Below are 24,892 nucleotides of genomic sequence, written 5' to 3'. Positions count from 1 at the left end.
ACGACGTATTCCATATCTATGACAGTAATCACCACAGCTCTGCTGCTTCGGAAAATCTTTCGACGTCTGCGTCGATGACGTCGATACGCCGCCCTCGAGCTCCTCCGACGGCACTGGATGTTATAAGTAGGACGCACGACGCCCGTAGCCTCAGTTGTAGTTTTTTCCCAGAACGTGTGGCACCAGTCTTCTGCCAGTCTGACCACACAAAGCCTTGCAGAAACGTAAGCTGCAATCACATAAGAAATTCTGTAGCGGAGAAGGTAGGGAGGGAGCGATATGGAATACATCGGACTATCTCATCGAAAGAACATTACCAGGTAAGAGAGTAACTTGTTCTTCGAGGGGGATTGGGTCCTCCGACGTATTCCATATCTATGACAGACTCCCAAAGCAGTACCAATGCAAGGAGGTGGGCAAAGAATTTAGAAAACATTTTAGAATGCCCAATCAAATTGCGGGGCAAAGGATCGCCTTGCCAAAGGCCATATCCTGCCCACGGATGGAATCGAGGGAGTAGTGACGTACAAAAGTATGGACCGAAGCCCAGGTGGCTGCATCACAGATGTTACGAATCGTAACACCCCTCTGTAGGGCAGTAGAGGCAGCCATACCCCTGGTAGAATGGGTCCACAATGCCGACAAGTGGGTCCTTACCCGCCAAGCGGTAACACTCAGAAATAGCCATAATAATCCAGCGAGACAAAGTCTACTTAGTCATAGCTTGTCCCAAACGCTTTCCAGCGTAACCAATGAAGAGTTCATCGTCCACTCTGACCCGGGACATGCGTGAAATATAAAAACTTAAAGCTCTCCTAGGATGGAGCCTATGGAGCCTCTCCTCTTCCTTACCAGGATGTGGAGGAGGATGAAATGCCGGAAGAATAACCTTCCGGCCTAAATGAAATTCCGACACCACCTTCGGAAGAAAGGAAGGACAAACTCTAAGGGCAACCCAGTCCTTCTGAAATACAGTGAAGGGTGGATTAACTGAAAGTGCCTGTAACTCACTCACTCTGCGAGCGGAAGTGACTGCAACCAAAAATACAGTTTTGAGAGTTAACAGTCTCAAAGGGCATGAATGCAAAGGCTCAAACGGAGCACCCATCAGAAACTAGGACAAGGTTCAAATCCCAACCGGGCACCTGGAAAGGTATGGAGGGAACACATTAGTGTGGCCTTTTTGAAACTGAGAAATTAAAGGAATTTTAAAATAAGAACACTCTTCAGACGAGCGCTTAAATATGGACAGCGCCGCCAGGTAACCTTTGATGGTACCCACTTGCAGGCCCCTGTGGGCAAAAGAAAGCAAAAAAAGACAACCATAGGAATGTCACATGAAAAATGATCCACATTCGTAACCCTGCACCAGTCGCAGAACTTTGACCAACGGCAGCGGTACAGGGACTTAGTTGCGGGCTTTCTGGCCGAAAGCAACACCTCCATCACGTCTTGAGGGAGGTCCCAATCCTTATACCTCAAACTTTCAGAAACCAAGCGTGAAGGTTAAGGGATCTGACCTCTGGATGGAGAACCTGTCCCCCCTCCCGTGAGAGCAGATCGTCTCGGTAGGGAAGACGATGTGGAGGGCAGATGGACAAATCGAGAAGGTCAGAGTACCACGTCCTCCGGGCCCACGCCAGAGCAATGAGGATCATCCGGGAACCGAACCTCCGTAACCTCCGCAGCACTTGCGGAATGACGGACTGGAGGAAATGCGTAGAGCAGTGGGAATGACCACTCCACCACAAACCCGTCTCCTAAGGCTCCTCTTGGAGGAAATCCCTGCGAGCAGAACCTTTCGCACTTCTGGTTGACACTGGAGGCGAAGAGATCCACTTGAGGGGTCCCCCAAAGGGAGAAGATTTCCAGGAGAATCTCCTGAGCCAGCTCCCACTCGTGAGAGATCATGGTCTGCCTGCTCAGAGCGTCCGCCGTCTCATTTTCGTCTCCGGCCAGATGAACTACCGAGATTGAAATTTCCAGCTGGATGGCCCAGAACCAGAGCTGCATCGCCTCCCTGCACAGAGGAAGTGACCCTGCACCCCCCCTTTTTGTTGAGGTAGTGCATGGGCACTGTTGTCCGTCAGGATCAGGACATTCTTTACTCGCACAGTCGGCAGAAAAGCCTTCAGGGCAAGTCTGACGGCCCTCAGCTCCAACAGATTGATATGGAGTCTGGACTCAGACGGAGACCAACAACCGCTGACTGTCAACTCGTTGGCATGAGCTCTTCATCCCGTGAGGGATGCGTCCGTCACGATCGTCACCTCCGGCCAGGGTAGCCAACAAGGAGCCCCTTTCATCAGATTGCCTACGACGGCCCACCACAGAAGGTCCTGGGCGACCGAGGACGGCACCTGAACCAGGTCCGACATCCTGCCGGAGGACTGCGACCACTGGCGCTTGAGTGCCCATTGCAAAGATCTCATCCGCAACCTGGCCTCTGGCACCAGAAGAATGCAGGATGCCATGAGGCTGAGCAATCTCAAGAACTCGAACGCTGGGAGACTCTGGGCAAGCTGAAACTTGGCACCATCTGCTGAATGTGATGAGCCCTCACCTGGGGAGGAAAAAACAGCCCCAAAGGCATGTCGAGCACTGCTCTGATGTACTGGATCCTCCGAGTTGGCATCAAATGGGACTTCTTTAAGTTGAGGGAGAAGCCCAGCTTGTGGAGGGAGTGGCAGGTGACGGACAGATGATCCAGGACTTGCTCGGGAGAGCGCGCCCTGATCAACCAATCATCCAGGTAGGGGTAGAGGTGAACCCCCCCTTTCCTGAAGTGCGCTGCCACCACTACCATGAGCTTGGTGAAGACCATCGGGGCGGAGGTCAATCCAAACGGCAGGACCCGAAACTGAAAGTGCGAGTCGCCAACCGCGAACCTCAGGTACTTCTTGTGCTTTGGATGGATCGGCACATGAAAATAAGCGTCCTCGAGGTTGAGATACACCAACCAGTCCTGAAGTTGAAGGGCCTGGAAGACTTGAGAGAGAGTAACCATCTTGAACTTGTCCTTCCTGAGGAGTATGTTCAAACCGCGCAAGTCCATGATGGGTCTCAATCCACAGTCTTTCTTGGAAATCAAAAAATAAGGGGAATACCATCCCTTGTTCCTCTCCGCAACAGGCACCAGTTCTACGGCGCCTTTCTCCAGCAGGGATTGGATTTCCTGTGCAAGGAGCGGATCTGGACTCTGCAAAGAGAGATTCCCCGGTGGATTGTCGTGAGGCCTCTGCCGGAAAGGAAGACCGTAGCCGTGGGCTATGATCTCCAGAACCCACACATCTGAAGTAATGGCACGGCACTCTACAAGATGCTGCGCCAGCCTTCCCCCAACCGGCGAACCATGGGACATGGCCTCATGACTGAGCTGAAGTGGCTGCGGCATTGCCTGAGGGCAAAGAGGCAACTGCCCGAGTGGCCTTGGCACCTAGAGTACCTTGTTTTCCACCTCTGTCACTCCTACGGTGGCCCCTTTGACTGGCAGCTCCTCTCGCTTTACCAAAGGATGAGTAATAACAAAAAGGAACCTTCCCTCCATTGCTGTCCCCTAGGTAGAAAAAGGCGGAGGTTGTCGAACTGCAGCACCCAATGAATTTGCTGCAGTTTTGGAGGTCTGCAACTTCTCAAGGCTCTCGTCAGCCTTGCTGCCAAAAAGATGTTCAACAGCAAAGGGCTGTTGAGGAGCCGGGCCTGCACATCAGGAGCAAACCTCGACTTCCGCAACCACACAAACCTGCGTATTACGGTGCTTGCCGCCATGGACCAGCTGATGCAATCTGCCATGTCCAAACCCGACTGAACAGCCTCACGCATGGCATCCTTGCCATCCTGGACCATAGCAAGGAATTCATCCCGTTCATCCCCTTCGGGATGATGTTCAGCCGCTAAGGAAACAGTTCCACAGAGTGTGCGTGAAACGAAACAAGGCACATATGGAGTTGACCGCCTGAAGCTCCATACCCCCTGAAGAAAACACTTTCTTCGCCTAACCATCAAAACGCTTGTCGTCTCTATCAGGAGGGATGGTAGGCTACGACGCCTACTTTGCTGGGGCTGTAGCCGCCTGCACCACCAAACTCTCCGGAGTGGGGTGCTTGGTCAAGTAGCAGGGGTCGCTACTGGCTGGACGGTATTTTCGTGGCAAAGACTTGCGCACTGCCGGGAGACTCTCTGGAGCAGTCCAAGCAGCCGCCACCCTCCTCTGTAGAGCCATATGGAACGGCAGTACCGGGTCAGTTGGTGGACCTTGGTCGAGGTTATCCGTAAGGTCATCCTGAAGAAAATCCCCTGGGGGAGCAGACCACCCCAAGTACTCGGTAACCCTAGACATAAGGCGCCGGTACGAGGAGTCGGTATGAGTGCCAGGCTCAGGTCTACAAAACTCCACCTCCGGAGAGGTGTCCTGACCTCTGGCGTCGTGCAGGGACTGACGCAGGTCCTCAATTTGGTTATGGCCCGAGAGAATCTCATCTGGCACCGTATCGGGAACCGTGCCATCATCAGAGCCCTCATCTACCTCTGAAATGTACTCAAGATGGTGGTAAGAGGGCACAGAATGGGGAACAAAGCCATGCTTGACCTTGGCCAGAGCCTTTCTAGGGGGTTCCACCGTGCCCCGGGGCACCCCCGTCGAACCAGCCTCGAAAGGCGTCGAGTGAATCGGCGTCGACGCCGAATGCAGCGCCGACAGCAGCGACACAGGCATCGAGGCCGGAGCCCCGAGCGTGTCCTTCGACAGCCTGGGCGCCAATGGCGTTGAAGACTTCTTCGGAGGCGTAGCCTCGAAAGAGTCCGTCGACGACCTCAGCGCCACAGGCGTCGACGTCTTCCTCGAAGACAACACAGGTGCACACGGTCTCGAGAGCGTCGAGGACCGGGAACGTGCATGACGAGAACGATTCCGATTCCCCTTTTCCCGCGAATCGTGCCGACCACCCGAGCGCGAAGGCATACGAGCAGTGTCTCTCGACCGATCACGACCGACCCCACTCATAGGCGTGGACGGACCAGTGGCCTGCGATTCAAGAATCGCTAGTATTTTCTTACCGAAGGAAGCCCATTCCTCCGGCGTCGCATTCTTGATGCGATAAACGACCCGCCGACGGGCAGAGTCCTCGGACTAGGACGGGGAAGGCGACTGATGACGGCGCTTCCGGAAGTGCCTCGAAGAGGCAGAGGAGTGGCGGGACCTACTCCGGGACAGAGACCCACTGGACTTTCGACGACGATGCGGAGAGTCGCCCCTCGAATCGTCCGTTGAAAGCCCCGCAGACCTCGACTTCCGTGGCTTGGACACCTTACCTACCGACAGTTTCTTCTTGCGCTCCCGCAAGGCTTTGGACGTAAGCGACTGGCAGTCGACACAATCATCCGTGTCATGGGCCTCCCCGAGGCACCAGAGGCAGGCGTTGTGCGAGTCCGTCACCGACATCTTGGACCCACAGTCCCCACACTTCTTAAAGCCCGGACCCGGGGTGGAAGACGAGGTAGACATCACAAAGGATAACTTTGTGAAACAAACAGATTCGAAGAACCAATAAAGAACAGAAACTCCAAACAGTCGAGGCGCGCCGAGAACTCTGAAGCGAATATGTTCGCGAAAAAATGGAACTGAGGCTACGGGCGTTGTGCGTCCTACTTATAACATCCAGTGACGTCAGCCATCGGAGGAGGTCCTCGAGGGCGGCGTATCGACGTCATCGACGCAGGACGCAGACACCGAAAGATTTTCCAAAGCAGCACAGCTGTGGCGATTACGGTCATAGATATGGAATACGTCGGAGGACCCAATCCCCTCGAAGTTGCAGCTTGTACAACCATACTTTCTGGAGTTGGGTGCTTTGGGAGAGAGGATCCGAAGCTGATGCTCTATATTTAGCTGTCAATCTTTTGTTAACTGCAGGGATCCCCCCTCTGGTGTTTCGCAGTTGGTAGATACCTATGTAAAGCCTTGTGAAATGGGACAATAGGGTCCTCCTGTCCTTGTCGAGTATATATGTTAGGTCATCTTGCTCGAAAACAGGTGTGGGTCAAGACCACCCCATATATTCAATCACCCAAGTCATAAGCATTCTGTAATTGATTTCAGTGTGATCCCCTGGATCAGGCCTACCAAAATGAACTTCCGAGGAAATATCAATTCCACTTGCTTCATGCAAGGAGTACTGCAAATGTTTCATCCTAGATTCTTCTAACACCAGTTCTTCTAGGACCGAAGGCATCCCATACTCAAGACGAAAAGTTCTTTCCTCTTCAAATGACTGCTTCCTCATGGATGGAGGATAGGGTCTTGAAATAATCTGAACGAGGTTGTGGTGCGTAATCTTTTTCAAATGTAGAAGAAGAAGAAGGCGCTATGATGTCATTATTGGTGCAGAAATAGTTGAAACAGTCGATGATGATGTCAACGGCTTCTATGGAACCGTTAAAGTCTTCAAGGTCGTTGATGGAATCGACCGTAATGTTGACGTCTTCCGATGAAATTGAAGGTATAGTCTTGTACGGCTTCGAGGAGGTCGACACACGAGGCATCAACGACTTCTTCGATGGAGGCGCCGAGGGCGTCGATAACGCACTCTTCAGGTTAGCCGTATGTGTCAAACGTGACAACTTTTTGTTCGTCAGGCTTTTTCTCGACTCGGAGGGTTTTTCATGCTTTCGAGGAGTCTCCCCAGCCGAGGTCGAAGACTTGCGGCTTCTGTGTTTTTTTAGTTGTTTCTCCTAGGGTATCGCCTCTAGGTGCCTTCGAGGGAGGCAAGGCCGCGTTCTCGAACACCTTTAACATGCTTTTACGGAATTCCTCCCAATGTGCCGAGGTACTGTGTTTCATTGGACAAATATCCCTCTTAGGTGAACTGGAGGAGTAGGTGGACGCCAAACTATGGCGCCTTTTCTTGCTGCGTTTCGAAGAGGAAGAATGAGGTGATCCACTTCGAGAGCATTATCAGGAGTGTTTTTTGTGACGAGTAGACGAAGGCCTCTCGACTCTTCAGAGGTACTTTTGGATGGGGTAATGGACTTTTGTAGCTTACCTCGCTCCAATTTCCCTCTGCACTCCCTCAAGGCCTTGGCCCTCATAGACATACACTCGTTGCATGGATGCTCAGCCCCAAGAGACCACAGACAGATCCTGTGTGGCTCTGTCCTGGACATCTTAGCCCGGCAGGAACTGCATTTTTTAAAACCGGACCAGGGTGTAGACGGAGCCAATGAGAAGGCCGTGCCGTCGATTTTTCGTAGGAATTTTCATAGAAAAAAAATAGAATGAGGTCGATGTTCTCACGGAACCGAGCGTTGCGTTCCCAAAGCTGTGAAGCGTAGAAAAACTTAACTGAGCAACAGACGCTGCACGCACTACTTATACCTGTGAGGACGTCAACATCGGAACGGAGGCCTCTGAGGGACATCAACTCAACAGGCATCGACGACAGTGCCCTCTACTGGGAAACATTTTTTTTCTCTAAGCAGCAAATTGGACATTAGGAAATGTCAAAGATAAGGAATACGTGGAGGACACAATCCATTCGAAAGAGGGTGCAAATGAAAGTTGATGCAAATCGCATCCACCAACCAAATTCTTGAGGGAGTGTTGGCATAGTCTTGTGAAGTCTACCAAAGAGGAAGTATTCTGTTCCAAAAATGCATCACTATGGCTGAACCCGGAGACAACTTTGGACGGGGAAAACGATGTTCTGGGTAAATTGGTTCCTGTGCGGTATCCAGTGGCTTGGCGACCTATTTACAGAAAAAAATATCACTTTTAGTAGTTTGACTGCTGAAAGGGGTCTGGAGGATTGCACAAATGCAGAATATCAGAGATTAAAGAGGGTTGTTGATGAGAGAATCCGGTAAGAGAGCAAAGACTGCAGACTGGTTGAAGGAATTCAACTAGGGTGATCATATTGCTTCAAAAGTCTATAAACACCTGGCTAAATACAAGGAAGTTGATGAATCGATAAATGGTCAGAAGTAATAGGTTTAGAAATAAGTGTGTAGATGGGACAATTTGTGCAGGAATGTGAGCCTGCCATTGTTAAACTTGAAGGGCAAATCAGATTAAAATGTTTAACTGAGTACACTGGACTCCGCTCAAACTCTATGCAAGGGGTTTGCTAGATTGAGGCATGTTGGCGATGCAAACACAGAATGGGTTAATTGGAACATATGATGTGGGAGTGCAGCAGGTTGAGGGTATTCTGGAAATAAATCACATCGACTTTGAACACATTTTTTATGCTAGATGTGGCTTATGATTTTACAGCCATTGTCTTGGGGGAGGATGATTTAATAGTGGATTTGTCATACCCACAGAGGTGTTGGTTCTTCAGGGCATCATTGTCTACGAAGAAAATTATACTGCGAGAATGGAAAAGTGAACAAGTGCCCTCTGCATGGTTGGAGGAAATACAATGAAGGTCTTTAATGGAGTGTGAGATTATGTACATTGTGAGAAACTTCAGGGCATCCTCACAACTACTCCCCTTGGGTCCTCTTCTCAGGTGGCCAAAGAAAGGCCATCCCTTTTGGATCCTGACCCTCGGGGCAGAGAAGCGAGGGAGTATCACCTGGGTAAATGGGGATTGGGGATGAGCAGTCTTTAGGTGAGATGTCCTACCCCTCCATTTCAGAAGGAACCCTCAATCTCAGCAGCAGTTATGGGGTATGGTTACCGCTGTCCCCCGACCGAGAAATAAAACAACAGGAGATCTTCTCAATACAAAATCACCAATAAGAGGGTGACAGGTGAGACATGGTATCCCCCCTTTCCCTTATGAAGGCCAATCTAACCCTTCTTCCGCCTTTATAAACCATTGCAGCACATCTCCCCACAGTTCCCCTCATTCAAACCATTCTAGTACTGGGACAAAAAAAGAGGTGACCAAGTAGTTAGTGAACAGAAGTAACACATTTCAACACTAACACTGAGACGAGGAAGAAGCCTGCAGAGTGTTGTAAGGGTCAGGCACATCCCAAGATCTCCTCTAATTACAACCTTTGGAATTCACACCTGCAACCTGTCAAGTGGTTGGAGGTGTATAAGACATGAGGAAGAGACCAGCAGTATCGGAGACCAAACCAGCAGGGAAACCTGTTTGCAAGGAGGCTGAGGTGGGACCAGCAGGAGAGACGGGACTCTGGCAGGAGGACAGCCCAATGGACTGTGGAGCCCAGGAGTCCACGTGCTGCGAGAGAACCAAAATTGAGGAGGCCTCAATGGTCCATGATGTGCCACCGGAGCGTTGAGCGTAGTGAGAGGAGGGCAAGTGACCAACAGCATCCGCAGAAGAGAAGTGGAGCTGCCGGCCATGTGCAGAGAAAATCCGAAGTGCGAGCAGGGCTAGTGAATGAAGGAAAGACCAACAGCGTCCACCTAAGGGAAATGGAGCGGTCGGTGGTCTGCAGAGCAAAACCGGAAGCAAGTTGCGCAGCTGCCGGTGGAAATCGCAAAGGACCGGTGAGTGCAGAGAGAAGCCACTCGAGCCGGGGCACTTCTGGGGCTGTAAGGGAAACCCAAAATGGAAGCTGAATGAATGAAATGCATGGACATGAGAAACCGAACTTGAGAAAATATTAAAAGTCATTTGAACTACAAGCAACGGGGTGAATGATTGTGCAGATTGAATACCAAACTATTTGGGCAAAGATATGAGCCTATGACAAATGTGCATGGACTACAGATACTGCCCATTTGAAAGCCAAATAAAAAAGCGAAAGAAAGAAGAGATGGGAAATTGAAAGTAAACACAAGAACAAAGAGGTGAAGAAATAAAATCGCCATGAAGTGAAATATATGCAAAAATACATTGTGACAAGGCCAAAGACTAGCAAAGGAGTTGTGACACATTTTGACAAAGCCAAGAGCCTAACGAGGAGAACCTAGGGTTCCTGGTTGCGTGACCTGTAGTGGGTGGACCGTGCAGTCTGACAACAGCACCTAGACCAGGGAGCTCCAACTGTAAGACGTTAAGGTTAAGTGTGAATCCTGATACAAACACAGAAGAACCTCCGTTTGCAGGAGAGCCTAGGGCTCCTGGTTGCACAACCTGTAGTGGGTGGACCGTGCCATCTGCGCCTAGAGCAGGGAGCCCAAACTGTGAAAAGCTAAGGAGGTTGGTGAAACAAACCTAGGGAAAGCAACCTGATGAACTGGTAAAGCCAAAGCAGTATTAAATTGATCTGGAACTAATTTTAAACTTTGAGAGATTGAGAACAAGTACAGGGTGTCCGTTTGAACCACAAGGTATTTTGTGAAACGGTTTGAAATCCCGAGACCTTGATGGAACTTTCTTGAACTTGGGGAAGGTGAGCTGTAGATTAAGCCAGGAGTTAGAAAGAGCTCAGAACATTATTGAACACTATTTCTTTCATTATTGACACCCCTGCCCATTGTTTAGCTTTAGCTGTGAAGGCAAGTATAGGTTTTGGACACAGACAAAATGAAGTTGAACTTTCTGACTCAGACCTTCTTTAGGTAGGGAAATCCACCTTAGGATAGGGCAAGTTACGCCTTCTACATCCTGACATTTGAGTTAATAAAACCTTTTTGTTTGAATCTGAAATCTGTTGTGCGTCTTGCTTCATGATGCCTTCACAACATGACAAAAAAGCAGCCTTTATGAGGGAATTTGGAGGAGGTTTTTGGAGTTGTAAATAATTGGACTGCTAACTGTAAATGGAGTTGGGGAATCTGCATCCAATGTATTTTTACTAGGGGTGAGGGTATATAGAAAGTTAAAAGCAACCTTCATGGAGGAATTTGGGGGGTTTCTTTGTGTTGTCAATAGTTGAACTTTTCACTGTACCCGTGAAGGAGGGATTGGAAGGGTGGGGGTGAAATCGGTTATATATCTAAAATGTTTTTGGATGACCTGTAATTTATTTTTCAATAAATATGTTAAAAAAAAAAGCCTTTGCCTGATGGCGCCATTGGACACAAAGCGGGTGGGGTCACACTAGTATGGGAGAAGGAATAAGTTACTTGCCTGTAACTCCTGTTCTCCAGCATTGGTATCGTTCATGGATTCACATACTGTTTGAATATTTTCCGTCTTCAGGCTCGGAATCCTCCAACATTAAAGTTGTTTCTTTTCAACTTTTTAACTGCTTGTCAATTAGAGTCATGTTGGGTCATAATGACCACAGCCAATTAGACAGGGCCCCTTAGCTCCGACCGTGGTGGCCATTTTAATATTTGGCAGTGCACGTAATGTGGTAGTATGAGCCAAGAAGAGCCAATGCTGGAGAACAGGAGTTACAGGTAAGTACCTTATTCGATCTTCTGCATTGGATCTTTTAATGGATTCATATGCTGTTTGAATAAGATTATACAGCTGTACATATACCCAACCAAAATGGGCAGAGGCACAGTTCAACAGAAGTACCCAACTGACCTCTGGAACACTCCCCTCATGTGAACAAGTTGGAAAGCACTGCCTGGCCAACTTGGGACTCCTCCCATGGAATCCCCCTCCCCCTCCCCCCTTGCCCCCCATCAGCACAGTAGAACCTTATGAAGATATGGAAAGATCTCCACATGAATGGAGCCTATATCTGCCTGGTCCTAGCATAACTTTATAATCCCATAGAGCAGCACTTGTTTTCAGTCGGTAAACAGAGGAGAACTTCACCAAGTCGTGATCACTGAGGCATTTTGATCACGCCTAAATTTTGATCACGCCTAAAGATTTAACAAGTGGCAGCATATTCAATGACACAAAGAAATAACCCAGGATTGAGGCTTGTTCACCATGCTTCCATTTTGGGGTAGCTGGAGTGTCGCCACCATTCAATAGATGGCAGTTCCCCTGATCCATTTCCATTTTCCATTTTCCAGATTTTGCCTTTGGAGCTCTCAATGCTGGTTTTGACTCCTGCCTGCGTTTTCAAATTGTATAGGATTTCTCCGATACCATCATCGATAGCCAACATGACAGTTTCGACAAAGCATTCTTTTTTCCATGCCACTGGGTTCCAGTACAAGTTCATAACCACCAGGCGGACCGGTTTGTTGTCGCTTCCTTTCATTTATTCCAATAGCATAAACTTCATATGATGGTTAATGTTCTTTTTACGTACAATCTTTATACCTTTTCCAATTTGAATCAATGTCATTAAACCCGAAGTTGGTCTGCCTTTCAAGCCTTTGCTCGCAGGATTTAAAACCCCTGAATAGCCATCTATCACAGGGGGAGTAGATAGCAAGGTTTCCTGCAGGCAGAGAATATACAATTTGATTAAAAAAAGAATTTTTCATTATAGAAAAATCCTCAGGTGTTCCAGATGCCTAAACTAATAAGCTTTTCCAGCAGACTAATTGGCTCTTATTGGGATTTATTTGCATTCAACAACCCTGCAAGCCAACCCCAATTTAGCTCATCTTGTTGGGACTTAAGCTTGGAGTCTAAGATTGTGAATTCTCATTTAGGTCCTATTGTCTTTTGATCATGATTTTGAACCCGATGTTTCCACCTGGTGGGTCCAATTCAAGCTCTTGTAGCGGAGCAATGGGTTTTTGTAGATCAGTTCTATCCACCCAGTGCTTTTGGCTGTCCACATGCTCAGCGGAGACAGAACAAACTCTAAGGCTTATTGATGGTAAGTTTAGGTCTTCTAGACCTAGTTCTTTTAGAAATCGAACCCCTTGGGCCAAAAATGTTCTACTGAATTAGTGAACGCACAATTTTGGAATTAATGTGGAGACATACACAATCAAATTGATTTGGTATTGGTAAGTCAATAGCAGAAATGTCACTAGATTCCGGATCACATCGTTTTGGAATTTGTTGGAACAGTCTAAATATGATAGGAACGGTTCATTGTAAGTATTCTCTCCAACATTATTTGCAGCTTACCAGGGGAGCACTTGTCTGTAGGTTTCATTCTCAGATGTGCATATGAGAGCTGGTTCTTGGGCTTGGGACCATCTTCGCACCTCACGGACAGAGTTTCAGGAGTTAACTTAGAATTGTAAACATTGGAAAGGTGGATTTTCGAATCCCAAACTACTGCGTTCACACTGAGTCGTCCATCCTTTAGTGTATTTGGGTCTCTCTGATGTGGCAATGCCCAAGGGGTCATAGCAGCAGACTTTACAGATCCATTTAACATAGGTTCTTTAGCTTAGGGCGCTTCATTCTTTACAAGCAAGAGGGTTTTTTGGCACCTTTCTTCTAGAGTTAGAAAGCGTGTCTCTGGCAAGTCGACTTGTTCCGGGAAATTTGGAGTTGATGCCAGCGTATCGTTCTTTTCCTGCATGGCCGAAACTGCCCTCCTGATGTTTGGCGATAGCAATGGCACTATTACATGTACTAATTTGCCTGCTTTTTCTTTATAGACCGAGATTTCCTCTAGGTCACTGGATGCCGGTCTCTCTTCACCAATAGTGGGCATAGAATGCTGCTCAGCCATTTCTACTGAAGGTCGTTCCACTATTACTTCATGGCCACTGGCTCGCTTGCTGCACTGTCCGATAGTCAATGCAGGTTTAGGGTTCTCCTTGCTAGAAAGGTGATCCTTTAGATTACGTATGAAGCCTCCAGAGCCATTTGCTTTTGGCATGTTTTTTGATGGTATATTTTTCTGTTTTTTTGTTGTTGCTGTTGAGATCGCTAGTTATTTCTTGATACTTTTTTTTTCCTCGACTATAACATTCCAAATTCTCATTAGAGGGTTCTTCTTGCATAGGTATCTGTCAGTTGTTGCTTCTTCTGCATGCTCTATCAGACTTGACGTGGAAGGGATTGCGGCAACTTGATATCACCAGATGGGTTACTATGGCAATCAACCCCTGGTGCATCAAGGCATTTAATTTCACTCATTAGGCTCGTGGTCGCTGGGTAAAGTTGTTTTTTAAAGTATTCTTCTCAGATGTCTTTACTACCACGACTGGCGAAGTGGTTGACGTTTGTATTTCGCTGCAGTGAGTGTTCTCGTTTAATTCTGTCTGAGGTTTTTGATATACCTTCAACTTCTCCTTGCACTTTTTTGCTTGCTCCAATTTCAGACATGTGATCCGACAGTAATTTTGTACGTAACCCATCAGAGTTTGATTCTGTTGGAGTTTAGAAATGAAGGCTTCTATGTGTATCAATTCAGTGTGTGTCATTGCCAACAGGGTTGCTTGGTCCTTGTAGTTCTTACTAAATGGACTCGTACAGTTTGAGGAACGGGGCTAGAGAAAATGTGAGTGCCGATATCAGTCTGCAGTTGGTTTCATAACTGGACATTGGCATTTGTTGACTGTCATTTCACTTTGCCCTTTTACTTCCTTGACTCCCGAGTCTGTCCCACTCAGGAGGGGCCTCAAATGTATCATCAAGCGAATCACTATCAGGATCAGAGCTCAAATTGCAACGCTCAGCTGTTAGATTCAGTTGGAGGGCAGGGGTTGCAATGGCGTGTGCTGAAGACTATATTCTTTCCGATTTTATATGGCCCGTACAGGTTGTCTTCTCATGCTGTTTTTCTTGTACCAACAAATTAAAGAGGAACTAGGTTTGTTGTGATTCAATATATCTTGCTGCATGGTGTCTTTAGCAGCAGCGTAGCTCCGACGGCATTCTGCCTCTTGTATCTCTGACACATGATACTGATCTGCATTTTGTTGTTGCAGAACTGTAGCCGCAGAGATGTTTCGCAGGCATTCTGTCTCTTGTGTCTGTTACATAAGATCCTTCAAATTGAAGCTCATCCGCTCGCTGCCACGAAGCTATCTCACGACTTGCCTTCCCGTGCAAAAGATGGTGAGGTGAAATGGCAACATGTGGCTCGTGACTTCCATTATTGCCCACAGTGATGTCTAGAGTGAGGACGTCGGTTCGGTTGTACGGGGATGATCAAAACACCATGAAAAATCCAAATGGGCACTGCTGGTGCCCAGGCAGATGATTAAAGTGTATGACCACTAAGCTGTCCGTTCTGGCCAAGCTATTTCACAATTTAACTCTATTATCCATTTTAGGTTAGGAAGCACTGGGATTCTCCACCTCACTACCAATCAGTTTGAAGTGTTACTGCCCACACTGGGAAACCACTTTTCGCTTTTTAAGTAAGTACCCTAGTATCTTCCTTAGAGTAATTGTTAACTACCATTTGATTTCTTACCTTTACATTTCTTTTACATATTATATCCACGAAAAGTTAAGTTTGTCATTCACGTATATAGGCACCTAGCATTAGCCATTAACTGTAATGATGTTTTTCCTTTGCTAAATATGGGCTACTGATATTGAGCTAAAAGAATGCCGCAAAGATAATTATAGCAAGAATACATGATGTGCTTTTTCTTAGTTAAAAAACGTTTGTTGTGCCTTCTATGCACAAATGAATTTTAAGTATTTGAATTAACTATTAACACTGTATCATAAATCTATCTTCTCTCCAGAGATTAACTATTGTATAAAGAAAACAGAACATTTTTGCCCCTGATGAAGAGTGAAAGTAATACTCGAAACGCGTTTGGCCAGATCAAACATTGACTGGTCCTTTGTTAAAATTGCAATACATAACTGTTTTTTGATAAACAGATGAATTGTCAAAGATTAATTTGGGCATCTTAAAACAAATCTCCTGCTAATGCAATCAGAATGTAATCACTACAATTACCTCTTCTAAGAATCAAACAAGGGACATTTGAGTACCTTTAAATTACACACAGGCCTAGGCCCTTGTTGATAGTGTTTAGGGGACGTGAGTTTCCTTAATTAGGAAACCATTTGTTCTAGATATATTTGACCAGCCTAGATACCAAGGCTGAGCACTTCTCCCCGCACCTTAAATTATATTTACCTTTAAACGAATCATTTTGAGTTTTGCTCAACTTATTGTGAACTAGGTGTGCATGGTGGTTAAATAATTGTTGCCCAGGCAGATGATGCCAGAAAGATTCCCTTGAGCATGCGGAGCAAACGGAATGTAGAACTTGCCACTGACCTGCATACTGCAATGGTAGACAAGTAAATACATCTCTCTGTTCTGGCCATGAAATCACACTACAATCTGGAACTCCTACACTCAGAACGACTACTTTATGAACTAAGAGAGGAGAACGTGGGCACGTAAAAAATAGCAGCAAAGAAATCTATGTTAAACACAAAAACGTATACATCGGTGGTAACTGAAATAAATAAAACAAAATGAAGGGGGTAAAAGAAGAACACTTCTTAATGGGATGAAAAAGAAACTGCATCAACACAATAAAACAAATTCTTTCAACTACATCTTAAATAATCATATCTGCAGAGATGTCCCACTGCTTCTCACAAAGTATAATGTTTCTCTTTAGCTAACCCAGAAGTCGATTTAAAGTGATTTGGGATACTTTTTAAATGTGCCCATTGTTTCAACTACAGGAGTTGAAAAACTCTTGCCAACCTAAACATTCAGGGGTCACAGCTTTCAAGCGTTCATAAAGATGGTTCTGTAAATGCAGACATTCACACTGTGAGCCTATTATTGCAAAGCCTTACGTGCCTAGCCCCTAGAGCAAGTTCTCTTCTTGGGGTGTAGAACTACAACCCGCATGAAAAGGGTGAGGCTGTTCGCACAACTTCAATAAGTGGGTTACATGCTGGGTTGGAATTTGATTTACGGGAAACTCTGAAGTTTGTTTAGCTTGTTATTTGCAGGATACTCAATGAATACATGTGGTACCAGTCCACCCGGCGGTGAGGGCTACCCATTAAGGACCATTGCAGAAGCCCAGCAGGACGGATTGCAGGCTCTCACCAGTGGGGAGAGGTAAGCCAGCAAGAGATTTCTCCAGGCACTGCCAGGGTAAGCTAAGCGGGGAGTGGGGGCTTTAGGGGGAATAGGAATAGGATATTTCTGTGCTGATGAAGCCTGCACCACCACCTCCGAATGCAAAATTGGTATTCTGAGGGCGGCAGCACAGGGAGGAAACACACACTTTTAGACCAGGTTACAGCTGGTCTATCATTAGGAGGCAGTGGAGGCGACGACCGGCCAGTACCCTCTCCCATTATCGGGAGTCAACCCAGCCCCCTGTAAAGACTGGGCTCTCCCCCAGGTGCTTTCTGCAGCTGAGAGGGTGCTCCTGGGCTGGCCTAAACTCTCAAAGGGCAATATGCAGTCATTTGGCTTCCTCAGCCTTGCATGGCGCTTTGGGGATGCAGGCTGGGGAACTGCACATTTCAAAGTGTGTAGGGCGCTCGCACTCAGCCCTGCACATTCAAAAGGTCTGGGTGGTGCAAGGCAGCACTCCACCAGCTCATGAACACATGCACGAACCAGGACGTTTTCTTTGCTTCCTGTTAGTGTATTGCAGGAGGCGATACACAGAGGAGCTGAGTTGATAGAGGATGAAGGTAATAAGATACCATTATGTATGCGTGCATGCATGTGTAAATGAATGAGTGTATGATGTATGGGTGTGTGTATGAATGAGCAAGTGTACGGGTGCGCGAGTGAATGCTTTGTGAATAAGCAAGTGAATGTTGTGTGGATGTGTCTGGTGGTGTGCGCTTGTGTGTTTGTGCCAGGCCACTGATTTTGGGGGCTGGAGTCAAAATCAAAGATACCCAGTAAAAAGCGATGCCGAAATGCTGGGCAATTCTCCTCTGAACAAGAGCACCAACAGCATCCCCAGACACGTCTGGATTCCCCTAGTAATTTAGGGTGAGACCCAAAGTTACTTAAATATGCAAAATGACAAGGGGGGTCCTGGGAGTTTCTCTGCCAGACATTAGTCCTAGTAAATTTGGGTCTCACCCTAAGTTACTAGGGGAATCCAGACGTGGACCCCTTGCTCACTATTCTTAGAGAGGCACAGCTCCTCCCTACTGATGAGGTCCAACCAGACCGAAACACGTGTCTGGGGATGCTGTTGGTACTCTTGTTCAGAGGAGAATTGCCCAGCATTTCGGTGCTGGACTGCCCCAGGGCAGGACAAAACTGATATGTTTGGGATATTTCTTCTCTGTGAAAGATAGTGAGCTAAAGACTCTGGGTAAGTCTCTCGTAACCAGGACTAATGTCTGGCAGAGAGACTCCCAGGACCCCCCCCCCCTTGTCAATTTGAAGAAACATGTACTGTCAGATTGGCAGAAAATAATCGTACCCCTGGAATTGGGTATAGAATACTGTAGATGAAGGGCCTGCAAAACGCACATCCGTTGTAGACCTGAGCATTGTGGGAAACCCGGGCAACAGTCGAGGTGTTGCCACGCCCCCCGCCCATAAACCTTTAGTTAAGGACCCAGTTGTTGACAGATAGAGCTTAAAAAAACTCCTGCTGTCCAAGTGGGTGGAGGGCACTGGATTGTCTTCGGGGTCCAATCAGTAATTAACTGCCAAGGAATTAAAGTACACAACAAATCATTCCTCCTTTGCGGGTTTCAGGAGAGATGGGCACCCAAAGGAGAGCACGGTATAGCTTTCAAGCCTTATTTTATTTCATTATTTTGTAAAGGATGCACTTGTCACCTTACGGTCACAATTCAGAGGCATCGAAAGGGTGGAGCCTGAAGAGGCAAGGCCCCACCAAAGACTGTAAATGCCAACTCAGCACTGCAGCACTGTGTGGGCATTTACAGATGTTAATCACACTTTGGTGGGGCCAATTACATCCGCTTCTGGTCCCACTTGTTAGACAATCCTGGCTAGACCCCAGCGGACACCAAATGTTACTTAGAGCTTGAACCATTCAAGGATACAGGACGTCCCAAAAACGCAGAGCAGCTGCTGCATATGAGTGCTCGTCGCGGACGATCGCTCAGGAGCAAAGTGCTCGCCTTGGAAGCAAGATGACTGAGCAACCCAGGAGGTTCGATTCCCCGGGCCGCGCTTAGAAACTTCTGGGCATTAAGCGCGTTATAAATAACCAATTAAAATAAAATGGACTGCTCGAGAATAGACACTCTGGTAAGCATCTGGTTAAGTGTTAACATCCAAGGCCTTAAAAGCACGACCAAACCCTCTTTATAAGCAGGCCCTTTGGGTTCACTGTGTGTTCTCCTGCAGTTGAAGGAAACTGCTGATAGGCTATTCCGGGCCAGACCTAAATATGAAAAGGTTCTTAAGTTATACCAGTCATGGGACAATGCGAACCTGTCCCAAATATTTTATTTTATATTTGATTTAGCATTAATACAGCGATAGCAAACCTAAGGCATCAAGTATATATCTAATGGCCTGCTATATCATGTCTGCAGGAAAAGCAGACATAATATAGCAGACCATTAGTTTTTAGGTCTTATATTTCAAGCTTTGCCTCAAATGCCCAATAATGCCATCCGATGGCTGACAGTCTCCATATGGTGAAGTAAAACTTCACATGTGCATATTATTGAATTGGTTGTTATACATAGATTTTCATGCCAGATAGCCCCAGCTTCTAAGCACTGTAATAATAGGGTTTATTATTACTCAATCTAATGGTACCAATTGTAGCAATCTCGGAAGGAACAAGGGCCGAGCAGGCCATGCCGGGATTCAAACCATGGATAGAAACGATTGATAATCTGAGTAAATCGGAATATGCAGGTTTTGCAAGAAAAATATTTATGCTGCCTTGGTATACTCACCAGTTTCCTTGTAACCATACACGGCTAAGATATCTTAAATTTAAGATAAACCAGTTAACGACTCTGGAATGCATTGGGCCAAGATTGCAAATAGAAAAAAACCGCGAGAATGTGTAGATTATGTAGGAACAAGGACGCTACTGAAGCACTAAAACTGTACTGCGAGTCAACCGGAGAGCTGAGAAAATTGCATTGTTATCGTTTTATTCACATCACATTTGAACATGCTAGTGAATCCTTTTGGAGCCAGTTAATGGAGGGCAATTGTATCGCTCTACTGTTGACCCTATATAGATTTTTAAATTCGTTTTTTTTATATCTAATTCCCAGATTAATTTGAAACCATTCACTAATGCACTTTAATCTACTGTTTAATTAATGTTATGTCTTAATACTGTTTATAATATATTAAGGAGAGAAGAGTAATACATACATTGGGCCTCATCACGATTTGGACTGTGTCCCGGCTGTAATACTGCCCAACTGTAATATGCTTAGCACCCACCTGTCCGGCGGTATTACCGCCGGATCACGGGTTGGGCGTGAACGGTAAATCCCCATTCTCCATTGGATCCAATGAGGCATTTTCAGCTCTAATACTTCGGGCTAATACAGCCGGTGGTAATACTGATGAAAACAGGGCGCATAATGGGGTTTTTACCTGCAGAAAAAAGCTGGAGGTAAAACAGCACATTTAGCGCCCAACTTGTGATATGGCCAGCCCTTAAATGTTGTGGTAATACCGTTACCGCCACATTTAAAGGCTACAGCCCAACTCGTGATGAGGCCCATTTTGTTTTATTGCACTAGGGTCGCTCTGGAATGGAATATTTAGATTTCTTTTTTCAATTTTTGTATCCTGTTGTGTGTATGGTTAATGTTCTTTGTGTGTAAGGTTTCGTTCGTAAACCAATCACAATAAAAATAAACTAAAATAAACCTGTGACATGCAGCTTTGCCCCATGTCAGGGGCGAGCGCTTAAAGCACTTCTTAACCCCAGAAGAGAAAGAAGCAGATCCCCTTATTGCCCACTAGAGAGAGAGTGAATGTGCGAGTGAGTGACAGAGAAAGAGAGAGAGTGAATGTGCGAGTGAGTGACAGAGAAAGAGAGAGAGTGAATGTGCGAGTGAGTGACAGAGAAAGAGAGAGAGAGAGAGAGAGAGAGAGAGAGAGAGAGAGAGAGAGAGAGAGAGAGAGAGAGAGAAGCCTGTAAACGAGGAGGGTGGGAGGGAGGTAAATTGTAGATCTCCCAGGGTGGTACCTGCAGATGTACAAACAGGAAAATGAGTTTTTCCAATGGTAATTACTTCAAAATAATTTACTTTGAAGTAATTACTTTGAAAAATGACTTCAAACTTTTTTTTAATTTGGGGGGGCGGGAGGGGTCTCCCCTCGCCAGCCCAAGCCCACACTTCCCCAACATGTGTACCCCTTACCCCCAAGCTCCCTCCCGACCCCTTTTAACCCCTTAACCCATAACCCCCTATATAATTTACGGTCGAAAAAAGCACAGGATAATCAAAAATCACCACTAAGAAAGGGTCTTCATAACAGTTTGCGAGATGTACTAAAAGACGACACCTATGAAAACAAATGGAGCCGGTAGAAACCGTTTCCAGAGCGTTTTATGAGATGCAGTTACTGATATTTGCAAATGCCAGATTACTTCAGATTACATATGCAATACTTCACACTACCTTGGATTACTTCCGATCATTTCACGTTTTATGCATTACTTAACAATATTTCAAGCTATCTTGGATGGTTTCAGATCACTTTGCCTTCTATCGGATTACTTATTTTAGATCAATTGTTTCACAGCATTATCTGTGCTTCAATCAGTAAACAAACATACCCCTGCCTATTTTCTAACCTATCCCCATCCTGGCAGAGATTAGCACAAAAGATACCTTACAGAGTAAACAGGCAATTCATGTGTACAAATAACACTTCCAATTAGGACCAGCTAAATACTTCAACTCAGGCCTGTGTGCTTTGAAGCTGTGTGGTTAGAAATCAAGTTCTTAAGCGCCACACTTTGTCAATACGTTGGCATTATTTGTATTACCTTTCAGACAGATTGTTTTGCTCCAATTCCCTATATAATTAATTATACAGTTAAGGAGATGATTTGACAGCTGCAATTAATTCATTACCTTCATGATAGATGGTTTTGCAGGTAGAAGTGGCTGTTTAAAATCATTGACGTTTCCGGAGTTTGATCACAGCTGAATCAGCAACTGATTATGTATCTGGCATTTCTGCAAGTCATATCATCACCCCTTGATAAAATACATTTTGCCACAATAGCTGCCGCTAATGCGTCCACTATGAACCAACCCTAAGCATTTGCTGTAGTATGGCATATATGCAAAAACAGGTTATAATAACCGTGCACAGATCTGACTTGTGACAGGATTATTTTACGGTTTATTTACATAGTTAAACAGGATTAAGTAGCAAAAGTAGTGAAAGGGTGTCGATCCCTTGGAACAGCTAAGGGTGTAGAGCAAAAAAAACTGTAGGGAGTATGTAGGGAATTGCCTGTGTGACTCTCGGCTCACGGTGGTCACGCGCGCTCTGTCAGTGTTCGGAGCGAGAGCCGCGTGACCACGGGAGACGGTTGAGAGGCGAAAATACGATTGGTAGTGGAGTAGCTGTTCGGGGCTCCGGGGAGCTCCGTAAAATAAAGGACTCACCAGTTCATGTCCGTGTTGCTTCCACTTCTTTCAGAGTACTTGAAAAGCTCCAGGCAGTTGAGCATAGCTAGTTTGAGAGCCACGCAGCAGCCACATGGGCAACTGAACCACAAAGATGAAAGAAAATAGAAATCCAGGACCTGGCCAAAGAAGTCAGCGTTCAAAATCTCTGGAGTTCCCTGTGACAAAATGATTACTACACTGCACGGCTAAAGGGGTGAGTAGTGGTTTCTAAACTCCTACTCTCCCCCACGCTACTACAGCAGTGATTTCAATCATAAAGGTGAAACGGGCACAACATTAATGGCACACCTTCACCTTCTTAAGGTAGCATGGGCCATGGCAGGCCATACTCGTCAAGATGACATGAGCTGGCATGGAAGCATCCAAAATCCAAAACAACAACAGATGTGTCAAAATGAGAGAAATGTCCAATAAAGGTTCTATAAAATTAAGACTAAATAAACCACAAGGAAAGACAAACTAGTAAAAACACTAACAGCCCACTCGTGTAAAGACATGCACAGAGAATGCAGACTTTGGGAGAAAAGGGTAATCTGGATATTGAGGAACAGGGGGGTGCATGAACAGTCTTGTAGAAAAGTCAAACAGGCCCCTTTGAAGCTCTCATGCCCCACCCCACCCTAGATGAGGTATGTCCTGTTCTACTTAGAGAGCTGTCAATGATTCAGTGCAGCTTGCTGTCCCACCAACTGGTACTTCACTGCTCTGTATAATCTCCCACCATAATATGCATGTGAAAGGAACAAGTTACTTACCTGTAACTGTTGTTCTCCAGCATGGGTCTGGCATGGATTCACATGCTCATGAATATTCCCCGTTGTCAGGCTGGGAATCCACGGTAAGGAAAAAATCAGTATCAGTTTCGTTTCTGATCTGTCTTTCTTAGTAGTAACCAATCACTGATCTCTGGGTCATACGGCCCCCAGCCAATGACTGCCCTCTCCCTAAGCCCCGCCTCTGGCAGCCATCCTCAGATTTGGTAGCACGCAAAGTGGCAGTATGACCAAGTGAAGAGCCACAGAGGGGTAGGCAGGAGGGTTTGCATGTGAATCCATGCCAGACCCATGCTGGAGAACAGTTACAGGTAAGTAACTTGTTCCTTCTCCAGCATGGGGTCTGGCATGGATTCACATGCTCATGAATAAAAGAATACATAGCAGTACACAAATGCACAACCACGGGAGGTGGCAAAGGCTCAACATTAAGCATTACATCCAAAACTCAACATTAAGCAATTCTTACCTCCTCACCAGGCTCACCTTAGGCGAACAGGTTGCGCAGCACTGCTTGGCCGACCCTGGACTCCTCCCTGGAGTCCCGATCAACGCAGTAGAATCTTGTGAAGGTGTGCGTCGACCTCCACGTAGCAGCCCTGCAGATGTCCAGCAGGGGCACACCAGACAGGAATGCCGTGGTAGCAGCGATCGCTCTGGTCGAATGGGCTCGGAGGGCCGGGCAGCGGTCAGTTTGCCAACCGGTGACAGTGCATGATGCAGCCGGAGAGCCATCTGGAAATGGAAGTCTTCGAGAGAGCCTTCCCTTGATTCACAGACCCAAAGTTCACGAACAGCTGTGACTTCTTCCGAAAACTCTTCGTGCGGTCCACGTAGAACTTCAGCGCTCTAGCTACATCCAGCGAGTGCTAAGTCCTCTTGGCCGGCGACGAAGGCAACGGGAAGAAAACTGGTAACACTAAGGGCTCGTTGAGGTGGAAGTCCGACGGCACCTTGGGCATGAAGGAGGGGTGCGTCCTCAGCACCACCCTCGTGTAATGAAAAGTCAAGTATGGAGGCTTGCAAGATAGGGCCTAGATCTCTCCCACTCGTCGTGCGGAGGTGATGGCCACGAGGAACGCTGTCTTCCATGACAGGAACTTCAAAGGCGCCAAATGCATAGGCTCGAATGGGCCCCCCCCCCCATGAGCCTTGTCAGCACCACATTAAGCTCCCATGCCGGGGCAGGAGCCTTCTCCGGCGGGAACGATCGGAATAGTCCCTTCATGAATTCCTTCACCAGGCGATGAGACCACAAGGACGCCCGTCCCGTAGTCCTGGTATATCGGGAGATGGCAGCCAGATGTATTTTGATGGAGGCGCAAGCCAGTCTCGCTTTGGCCAGCGACAGTAGGTACGGCAGTACTTGAGGGGCCGTAATCCGCAGAGGGTTAATCTTCTGTGCACGGAACCAGACAGAGAACCTTTTCCACTTATGACCGTAACACTTGAGAGTTGAGGACGCCCTGGCTTTTGTAAGAACCTCTCTGCAGTCAGCCGGGATATCGTACCCTCCAAACTCTAGTGCTGCAGGAGCCAGGCCTGCAAGTTCAGCGACTCCGGGTCGTGATGAAGAATGGCGCCTCCTTCTCTAGAGAGAAGATCGGCGTCCGCCGGCAGCTTGACTGGTGGGGACGTTGACAAGTCCAGAAGGTCCGGGAACCAGATCTGCCTCGGCCACGCCGGTGCGGCGAGGATCATTCTGCACCTGGACTTCTTGAGCTGATTGATGAGGCGGAGCAGCAACGGAGGGAATGCGTATAGAAACAGGCCGTCCCAAGGGAACGAGAAAGCATCGCCCACGCTCCTCGGCTGCGGGAACCTGCTGGCGAACCTCTGGCACTT

At 47.0% G+C, this 24,892-nt stretch overlaps 1 protein-coding gene across 3 annotated transcripts in view; it reads right to left on the bottom strand.

The window, feature by feature from the left end:
* The window catches only part of EML6 (EMAP like 6), a 3,038,586-nt gene that overhangs the window by 2,917,323 nt on the left and 96,371 nt on the right, over window positions 1–24,892 (bottom strand). The gene's annotated exons all lie outside the window — the stretch shown is intronic.

The sequence above is a fragment of the Ambystoma mexicanum genome, chromosome 4q (assembly GCF_040938575.1).
Source record: "Ambystoma mexicanum isolate Mex_15411 chromosome 4q, UKY_AmexF1_1, whole genome shotgun sequence".
NCBI lineage: Eukaryota > Metazoa > Chordata > Amphibia > Caudata > Ambystomatidae > Ambystoma > Ambystoma mexicanum.
The sequence above is the reverse complement of the archived record's forward strand: the minus strand, read 5'-3'. Positions and strand labels throughout refer to the sequence as shown.